Below are 10,624 nucleotides of genomic sequence, written 5' to 3' on the forward strand. Positions count from 1 at the left end.
CTCCTCTGTAGAGTAGGGTAGGTTGCGGGACTTGATGAAGTGGGTAAGCCGGGTGACCCCCGGGTGGCAGAGGTCATCGTGGATGGATCTCAGGCGGTCGAATTGCGCGTTGGCGCACGTGCCGCGAGACAGGGCATCCGAGGACTCGTTGAGCTTCCCCGGGCGATATTTAATATCGTACGTATAGGTGGAGAGCTCTGTTCTCCACCACAGAATTTTGTCGTTCTTTATTTTGCCCCGTTGTGCGTTATCGAACATAAAGGCGACCGACCGTTGGCCGGTGACGAGGGTGAACCTCCTACCGGCTAGGTAGTGCCTCCAGTGTCGCACGGCCTCCACTATGGCTTGTGCCTCCTTCTCGACTGCAGAGTGCCGAATGTCCGAGGCGGTGAGGGTTCGGGAGAACGCTACTGGTCTGCCCGCCTGGTTGAGGGTAGCAGCCAGGGCGACGTCTGATGCGTCGCTTTCTACTTGGAAGGGAATGGCTTCGTCCACCGCGTGCATGGCGGCCTTGATGATGCCGGCCTTGATACGGTCGAAAGCCGACTGGGCCTCAGCCGTCAGGGGAAAAACCGTAATCTTAATGAGTGGCCTGGCTTTGTCCGCATATCTGGGGACCCACTGGGCGTAATAGGAGAAAAGCCCCAGGCACCGTTTGAGTGCCTTGAGGCTACGGGGGAGGGGGAGTTCCTTAAGGGGACGCATGCGGTCGGGGTCTGGGCCTAGGACCCCATTGTCCACGACGTAGCCGAGGCTGGCTAGCCGGGTTGTGTGGAACACGCATTTCTCTTTGTTGTACGTGAGGTTGAGGGCCCGGGCAGTCTGGAGGAACTTCCTCAGGTTTGCGTCGTGGTCCTGCTGGTCATGGCCGCAGATGGTGACGTTGCCCAAGTACGGGTATGTAGCCCGTAAGCCGTACTGGTCCACCATTTGATCCATCGCCCTCTGGAAAACGGAGACTCCGTTTGTAACACCAAAGGGGACCCTGAGGAAGTGAAACAGCCGACCGGCTGCTTCAAAAGCCGTGTAGGGGCGGTCCTCTGAGCGGATAGGGAGTTGATGATAGGCCGATTTTAGGTCAACCATGGAGAATACCCGATACTGGGCGATGTGAGTCACCATTTCAGCTATGTGGGGAAGTGGGTAAGCATTGAGTTGCGTAAAGCGGTTTATGGTCTGGCTATAATCCACTACCATTCGTTGCTTTTCCCTGGAGCGAACTACCAATACTTGAGCCCTCCAAGGGCTGCTGCTGGCCTCTATGACCCCCTCTTCTAGTAGCCACTGAACCTCTGACTTGATAAAAGTCATGTCTTGGGTACTGTACCGGCGACTCTTGGTGGCGACGGGCTTACATTCGGGAGTGAGGTTTGCGAAGAGGCGGGGTGGCGCAACTTTAAGTGTCGCCAGGCTGCATACCATGAGTGGGGGCAGGGGTCCGCCGAACTTCAGTGTCAGGCTCCGGTGGCTGCACTGAAAGTCCAGACCGAGCAGCAGGGGGGCGCAGAATTGAGGAAAGATGTCAAGTTTAAAATGGGAGTATTTAGCGCCTTGAATTGCGAGGTCAGCGACACAATACCCCGTGATTTGAACCAAGTGGGACCCTGAGGCGAGGGCGATAGTTTGGGAGGCGGGGTGGGTGTGCAGGGAGCAGCGCCTTACCGTGTCTGGATGGATAATGCTCTCGTGCTCCCGGAGTCGAATAGGCAGGGAGTGTCATGGCCGTTGATTCGCACCCGCATCATTGAGTTTCGCAGGTGTTTCGGCCGCGATTGATCGAGTGTGATCGCTCCTAGTTGAGGGCCGTCAGAGTCGAACTCACAAAATGTCCGCCCGGAGTCACAAGATAGCCGCCATGAGAGAAGAGGCGAGCGTTACCGTGAGCTGGAGATCCTTTGCCCCATCTTCTAGGAGCCGCTGCCGGATGTACGAGGACCTGATACCAGACACAAGGGCGTCAGGAATATGTAAGTTCCTGTGGTCTTCTGCCGTCACTGCTTTGTGGTCGCAGTTCCTTGCGAGCGCATTGAGTCTTTCCACGAACTCGTCCAGCGTTTCCCCGGAACGCTGGCTGCAGGTTGAGATTAAATGTCTGGCGTGTACCTCGTTAGTAGGTTTTATGAAGCGTTTCTTCAATATTTCGACCGCCGTATCATAGGTCGGAGCGTTTACGATCACGGCGGAGAGTCGGTGGCCCACCCGGCCATGTAGTAAGCGCAGCTTGCGAGTGCTGTCGACATCAGTCGCTGAGGAGTACAGATAGTCCTCGAAACACCGGAGCCAATATAAAAAAATTTCTGGGGCTTCCTGCAACCTGGCGTCCAGGTTGAGCTTCTCCGGTTTTAGAGCGCTGTCCATCCTGATGTGTCTGTAGATTAAATTGAGGCACCCTCAATTACGACGCGAGAACGAAGTCGGTAATCAAAAGGCTTTAATATACAGAGAACAGGACAGCATTCGAGAGAAGTGTGCTCGCCACATGGAGCCTTATCCTATATACCGTTTCCTGAGGGCGTAGCCAGAGGCGGAGACCCCCAAGGTTCCAAGCCTCTTAAAGGGGCATGGTATTAAAGGTCAGGTACCGTTTACGGCAGTTATTAATACCGTTCATCACAACAGGGCATTGCAATGAGCGAGCCGGCTGCCTCAATCTCAGCTGCAGATGCCAGGGCTGCACAAAGATATAGTGGTAGAGGAGGAAAATAGTATTGAATACACACGGATGACACGGGTGTACACTCATTGTATATGGTGTTCATATTTGTAAATAAATATTGAATTTAGATGTCTCATGGATTCCATTTTTCTAAGAGTTCCTTCAAGGTTTTGCGATTTGTTAAGACTCCAGAATGTTGGCCCCCAGTTGAGTCCCATGAGAGAGTTCTATTGATTCAGTGCTGCCACATTATCGCCAGAGTGAGTCGTCTATAATGGCTCATGCGCAAGATTAGGAAATGGCCTCCATTTGTCAATGAGCTGCCTGGCCAGTACACCTGTTAGCCACACTGTTGCCTTCGGGGGATGTGCTTCTCAAACTCATTGCATCTCCTGCAGCTGTGGTATTGATGGCAATTGTTTTTGGATGGCACGCTTACTCGTGGGCACTTAAATTAACTACGAGCGTCCCAAGGTTCAGTTTTGGGGTGAAACACTACGGGCGAAATTCTCCGCACCCGCGGAAAGTCGGCAAACGGTCGTAAAAATCGGGACCGTTTTACGACGGTCGCGAAGGCTTCATTTCCCGACCGATTCACTTCCTGGAAATGGGCTAGCAGCGCGGCCGCGTCAATTACGTGCGTGATGACGACGGAACGCGACGACGACACGAACCCGCCCATGTGACGCCGCCCGACGCCGTAAAAAGGCGCGGGCGACCACAGAATCTGTCGGGCAGGATGTCGGAGCCTAGGCGAGCTGCACCTCGCTTTATTGATGCAGACGTCGAGGCGCTGCTCGATGCCGTGGAGCAGAGGAGGGGCATCATCCGCCCGCGGAGAGGGCATCGCCAACCTGCCAGCACGGTACGCCAGGCCTGGCGTGACGTGGCTGCTGCCGTCAGTGCTGTGGGGCAGACCCCTCGCTCAGCAGAGCAGTGCCGAAAGAAGCTACATGACCTCACCAGGTCTGCCAGGGTAAGTGCCATGAGGGTGCCCCCTAGTCACAACCATCCCTCCCCCTTAACTGCCTGGGGGGGGGGGAGAGGGATTGGGGCAGAGTTATTTGAGGGTGGTTCACAAAGTTGTCACAGACCCAGCGCTCTGGCCCCGAGGAGAGATGCAATCATCTGATGACAACTTGCCCCCCCCCCCAAACTGTGCCAGTATCAGAACGGACTTCTGAGACCTACCGTTTTGTAATGATCTACCTATGTTTCCTCCCCCAACAGGCCAAGGCCGGTCATAACCACCGTGAGCGGCACAAGACTGGAGGGGGTTCGCCCAACATGCACCCCCTCAGCACCTTTGAACAGAGGGCACTGGACCTTGTTGGGGGGTCTGCCACCCGCGATATCGCGCAATGCGAGGTTGGCGGAACTGCAGCAAGTGAGACAACCCTCCCTGACAAACACCCTCCCCCCCCCCCCCATCCTCTGTCCCTTCACACACCCTGCCCACTGGGACACCTCCCCATCCTCTGTCCCTTCACACACCCTGCCCACTCGGACACCTCCCCCATCCTCTGTCCCTTCACACACCCTGCCCACTGGGACCGTCCAGCGGCCTGCCGAGCAAATCGAAATAACCCGTCTCATTCTCTTCCCTAGGACGTGATGCCGAACGACCAGGGCCGTCTGGCTGCAGACGGAGACACGAATCTGCCGCCACCTCACCCGGGGCCTCACAACAGAGGGTGCCCGATCAGCGGGCAGCCCTATCTGCCCCAACCCAATCTGCGGACCAGGACGCACAGAGGGTTCGAGGTCCACCACCACCACCAGAAATGGCCAGGGACAACCCTCCTGTCGCTGAGCGGCCCCACACCCTGGACGAGGACCTAACCATTGAGAGCGTCGGGCTTGCGGCACTGCTTTCTCCCACCACTTCCATCATCCCAGAGATACACACCCCGGCGGGCCTATTTAGTGATGAGTCTCCTGGGGCACAGTCTGGTTGTCACATCACAGATGAGCAGGTACAGCAGGTGGAGGTCGGAGCAACAGAGGGCCCGGACTCGCGGAGGCCAGACCAGGCCCAGGATGCAGCTGGCTCCCAGACGTTTTCGGAGTTCCTGGAGTTTCTCAACCCACCCGCACAGCCGATGCCTCAGGAAACCCAGGGAAACAATGACGGGATGAGGGCTTCCTTCCAGACTCTGCAGACGCTGTTAGAGGAGTCGATCCGCGTCCAAGAGCAGGGAGTGGTTCCGCTCATGGCAGAGACCCAGTCCGACACCGCACGGGTGGCATCCGCGGTGGAGGCAATGGGTCAGGTTATGCAAGACGTTGGGATTAATGTGCACGCGTCATCCTCGGCCCTGGACAGGGTTGCCCTCTCACAGGCAGCAATGTGCCAGAGCCAAACCGACATTGCCGGCGCCCTGCGGGCCATGGCCGAGTCTCAGCAGGTCATTGGCCAGTCGCAGCAGTCAGTCGCCGAGAGCATCAACCGCCTGACACATGTGCTGGATGGCGTCGTGCACAATCAGGTTGAGATCGCACAGTCCCTGGCGGGAATGTCTAACTCCCTGGACTCCGTCTCTGCAAACCTTCGGATCCTGGTGGATACCGTTGCAGGCCTCCAGGACTGGCAGCGCCAGGTGTCGGTGGTGCGACGGGGAACCTCCCCGCTCGCACCTCTGTCCCAAAGTGAGGCCCGGGGGCCACCGGGCTCCCCGAGGGAGGAGGAGGTTTCGGGGCCCGTCCCATTAACTCCATCACGGGACGTCCTGGAATTCTCGGCCTCCCCCCGTCCCATCCCTGGTGCATCGGGTGGGCAGCAGGCAGAGCAGGGTGGCACAATGTCACCCGAGACGCCCGCAGAGCAGCCTGGCCCATCAAGGCCGGGTCGCCCCAGGAAACGCTTGGCCAAGGAGAAACGAGTCGAGGGGGGCGATTCGCAGCAATCCTCCTCCACTCCTGCTGTATCATCTGGGGATTCACTTAGACGTAGTGGTAGGGCCCGTAAGGCAACTAAGATAGACACTGAGTAAGTTGGCACGGGTGAAGGGCACAGTTTAGTTGTAGGGGTAGGGCACCTGTAAATAATTGTTAATATTAAACACACTGTTCCACCTTACTTGTAATACCGTGTGATTGTTCCACAGCCACAGGAATCGTGATGGTGACCGAGTGTCGCTGGGGGTGGCGGGTGGTGAAACCTCGGTGCCGGGTGTGCAGTCCCTGCCCCTACCCCCCTCCCACAGCTAGCCCACGCGGGCACGTGATGGAGTGTCAGTGACGAACTCTGCGGCCACCAAGGTGGATGGTTCAGCTATTGCCATGGGTCAGACTCTCTCTAACGATTCTGAGCTCACAGCTCTTCGCAGAGCGGGCTGTCATCATTCCACATGGCACTGATCACACCCGCTGACACAGCCATCAATGTTGTGCCATTCCGTCTGGACCCAGTGATAAGCGTCATGTCGAAGTGGAGCAGTGTACACTGAGGGGGGGGGGGGGGGGGGGTTTGGTGGTGGCAGTTGTGTGGTGACCCTCTGCATGACTAGCGATGCAGGTGGTGGTTTGGTGTTCATCGGGGACGTCACATGCGATGCGTGAACCGTGCTGCCACCATGGCGTCGCGTGCCCGCCGTCCTTGCCGGGTCCGTCGTGCCGCCTCCTGGACATCACCAGCACCTGGGTCGTGTCTGCGTGCTGCGCCCGCCACTCCGCCAGCGTCCTCCTCCTCCTCCTCCTCCTCCTCCTCCTCCTCCTCCTCCTCCTCCTCTGTGCTGGGACCACTGCCACTAGCTTCTCCCTCCGCCTCCTGCAACAGGTCATCTCCCCTCTGCATCGCGATGTTGTGCAGCGCACAGCAGACCACTACAATGCGAGCGACCCTGTCGGCCTGGTACTGCAGGGCCCCTCCGGAGCGGTCCAGGCACCTGAATCTCATCTTCAGGAGGCCAAGGCAGCGCTCCACCACACCCCTGGTTGCTGCATGGGCCTCGTTGTATCGTGTTTCCGCATTGGTCTGAGGCCTCCGTATCGGCGTCATCAGCCAAGACCTCAGCGGATAACCCCTGTCACCTAGCAACCAGCCCCTCAGCCGGGGGGGACGTCCCTCAAACATCGCAGGTATGAACGACTGCGCCAGTATGTAGGAGTCATGCACACTCCCTGGGAACCTTGCACAGACGTTCATGAACCTCATGTGGGGGTCGCATACCACCTGGACATTAATGGAGTATGTCCCCCTCCTGTTTGTGAACACGTCCCTGTCCACAGCAGGCGGGCGCATGGGGACGTGAACACAGTCGATTGACCCCTGAACCCTCGGTATCCCGGCCACACTGGCAAATCCACGGGCTCGTGAGTCTTGACTTGCTCGGTCCTCGGGAAAGGTGATGTAGCGATCGGCGATGGCATAGAGGGCGTCGGTCACATCCCGGATGCACCTGTGCACCGATGACTGGGAGATCCCAGAGACGTCCCCGCTCGGAGACTGGAAGGAGCCGGTAGCATAGAAGTTCAGAGCGACCGTCACCTTGATGGCTACCGGGATCGCGTGTCCTCCCCCTGTTCCACGTGGGGCGAGGTGCGACAGGAGTTCGCAGATATGTATCACCGTCTGCCTACTCAGCCGGAGTCTTCTCCTGCAGGTGATGTCCGGCATTGTTAGGAAAGAGACCCGGACACGGTACACCCTCGGCTTTGGTCGTCGCCTCTGACGCCGTGGCTGCACCCTCACTCTCTCCTCTTCCTCTTCCTCCTCCTCCTCCTCCTCCCCCCCCCCATGCTGCTCGACGACTGGCAACTCCTCGGCCCTTCCCTCTGCTGCTGCAGCTGGCCCTGCAGCCACTGCGGGTTGTGGGTGTGGATGCTGCTGCATCTCCAAATCCAGTAGAGCTGCCCCAACCACTGCGCAGAACATAGCCGTTCTGTTCCCATGCATCGTGCTAACCTACAGAAGGGTGGTGGGGGGCGGAGAAACGGGACATGTTAGACGGACGTTAGTCGACACCTCGGCAGCCGCCAGCCATGGGATACCAGTGTGTCCCGGTGGCCTGGTCGCGCTGCTGACACGCGGTCAGCCTAACCCCTGGTCACTTCCTGCATCCAACGGCCAGTAAACTATGTCCTCCTCACGGGTGCGTCAGTGGCCTGTGGCCGGAAGCCACAGGGGAACCAGCGGCCGTGTCCTCGTCACCTGCACACCATGGCATGGTGGCAGACATTTTGTTACGGGGTTGGACGGCTCACTCTCTACCTAAACCCCCCCCCCCTCCGTCGCCCCCCACTGCCTCCCCCGTCTCCCCCACTGCCCCCTCCATCTCCCCCACTGCCTCCTCCGTCTCCCCCACTGCCCCCTCCGTCTCCCCCACTGCATCCCCCGTCTCCCCCACTGCCCCCTCCGTCTCCCCCACTGCCCCCTCCGTCCCCCCACCGCCCCCGTTCTGGACCCCCTCCCGTTCCCAGGGATGCCTTCCCCGTTGTGGCCAGACTCGAGCGGTGCGCTGAGCGGTGCGCTGAGCGGTGCGCAGAGTGGTGCCCTGACCTCCTCCAAGCAGTCGTCAGCCAGGCCGACTGGTTGACGAATTTAAAAAGCAGGTGTGTTTCACGACGTCCAAACAGGGCGCCATGACGTCGGGACTTCGGCCCATCCGGGCCGGTGAATAGCGGGGGGGCTCTCAGTGGCGATTCTGGTCGTGTCAGGGGCGGGAAGGAGGCGTTTGTCGGGAAACGCGACTCCGACAATTTGCGGGGTTCGGAGAATAGCGGGAGGGCGTCGGAACAGCGTCGCCGTAAAAATTTCCGACGCCCGCTATTCTCCGACCCGTCGTGAGTCCGGAGAATCTCGCCCTACATTTGGACACTGTAATTGTAAAAATTGAAACCCAGAGGGTGATGTGCTGGGCACTGTCAATGCTGAACGTCCTTCCTTAGTGATTTGTTAATTTCAGTGACCTTGCAGCTGAATGACGCAAGTAGAGACAAAACAGGCTTATTAGCCTTGACTGCAAGAGGGATTTGAGCACAGGATTTAAGAGGTGTGTGTACATCTGTTTGAAGCTGTTGCCAGACCTCACATGGAGATTTGTTGCGCCTGCCCGCCTTCATATCAATGGAGTCAGTAGTCCTTGGATAAAGGGACAGCACTCAAATCAAGTTGGAAATCATTGCACGACAGGTCTTTTAGTAACTTAGCAGAGAGAGAGAGATGTGAATGCATTGCCAGCTCTCTCAGGCCCTTTTGACAGTGCTAGAACTTTTTTTCAATTAAGTGGCAATTTAGTGTGGCCAACCAACCTACCTTGCACATCTTTGGGTTGTGGGAGTGAGACCCACGCAGACACGGGGAGAATGTGCAAACTCCACACGGATGTGTGCTGTATATCTTGAGGATTGTAATGCTCTCAGTGTGATGCACAGCCAGCTCTCTCAGGCCCTTTTGACAGTCCATGCAGAAAACATTTCCACTTTGGCTGATGTGTCCAAATTGACGGCTCACAGTCTCGCAATGCTAAGGCCATCTAGGAAAGAGATTTTTAAGGTTTTTGACAATTGCATCTCAGCAACTCATAGTCCAGTTGAGGCACGCTCAGTGAGGATACTACAAAGAAACCTGAAAACTTGACTGCATGATTAAGATGTCAATGGTTCCGTGCCGATGCTACTGTGAAAAGCCCCTAGTCGCCACATTCCGGCGCCTGTCCAGGGAGGCTGGCACGGGAATCGAACCGTGCTGCTGGCCTGCTTTGTCTGCTTTAAAAGCCAGTGATTTAGCCAAGTGAGCTAAACCTGATGATGTGCGTGAGGCGATCAGGGGGCAGTAGCAAGATCATATTTCATCGATCTGCATTGAGGATGATTAGGGAAAATGGGATGCTTCACGTTGCTGCTCCCTGTTGAGACATTCACCTGGTTATTCCTGAAGCAGTGATCTGTCCGGTCAGCAACCCTTTGGGAGCAGGTGTCAGGGTGACGGGAGCACATTCCTGGTTAAATATGCATTCCAGCTACTGATAAGCTGTCATGCGCACAGACTTTGTGAGGGCACGGGTGAAAGTACTCTTTTTTTTCAGTTCATTTATTGCATGGTTATTTGCTTCAACATTCACAACAAAAATGCAAGATGAACACATAATGTGAAATCAGTAAAACAAAATAAAACTGATGACAATTTGGAATGATTCAGCCAGACCCGAGCCATGTGGATTGATTTATTCATAGATCCAGTCCTGGGCACAGTTCTGGTATTCCACCACCTCACCAGGTTTGAACCAAAGGTTAATCTCCTTCTGTGCACTTGCTACAGAGGCACTTCAATGGATGATATTCCTGCCAGACTGAATACAGAAATCACCATGAATCATGCCAGGCTTGGAGTCAGCTGGATTGGTCTTACTAAGCAACACTCTACCAGTCTTTACAATGTTCAGACCGTCCCACACCATTGCGACAATGGGGCCAGAAGTCATACTCTTGATCAACTTGGGATAGAAAGGCTTCTCCGAAAGTTCACAGTAATGCTTTTCAAGCAGATCCACAGGAGCCTGAAGGAGCCTCACGGCAACCAGTTTGAAGTCTTTCTGTTCAAAGCGTTTGATGATTTCACCGACAATCCCTCTCTAGACACCATCTGCTTCACCACGATGAAGGCTTGTTCCTTGTTCCCAGACATTGTTTCTGTTTCTCTGGGTCTCTTGAAGCCGTGAAAAAAGCGAGTGAAAGTACTCTTGCACCCCTCCAGAGAGAGGGGTAGTCCCAGGTTATAGAGTTGTGAATTGTCTTAAACCAGGATAGTTGGTAGGATTTTGCAAACCCAGGCCAGATAGTGGGGGGTGAATGTAATGCCATTGGAATTGAGAGAATTCACACCTCTTTAGCCTGGGATTACCCCTCTCTCCGGATCTGTAAAGACTTAATTACCTGCAAATGCTCGCATTCAAAGCATTGTCTTGCATCTTTGACTTTGTCTATATATATGTTTCTGGAACATACCTCTTCATTCACCTAAGGAAG

The 10,624-nt window shown here is 56.1% G+C and overlaps 1 pseudogene; it reads right to left on the minus strand.

Moving 5' to 3' along the window:
• Positions 1–9,818: 9,818 nt before the first annotated feature.
• On the minus strand, positions 9,819–10,289 carry LOC119952078 (annotated as a pseudogene).
• Between the last annotated feature and the right edge of the window lie 335 nt (positions 10,290–10,624).

The sequence above is a fragment of the Scyliorhinus canicula genome, chromosome 17 (assembly GCF_902713615.1).
Source record: "Scyliorhinus canicula chromosome 17, sScyCan1.1, whole genome shotgun sequence".
Taxonomy (NCBI): domain Eukaryota; kingdom Metazoa; phylum Chordata; class Chondrichthyes; order Carcharhiniformes; family Scyliorhinidae; genus Scyliorhinus; species Scyliorhinus canicula.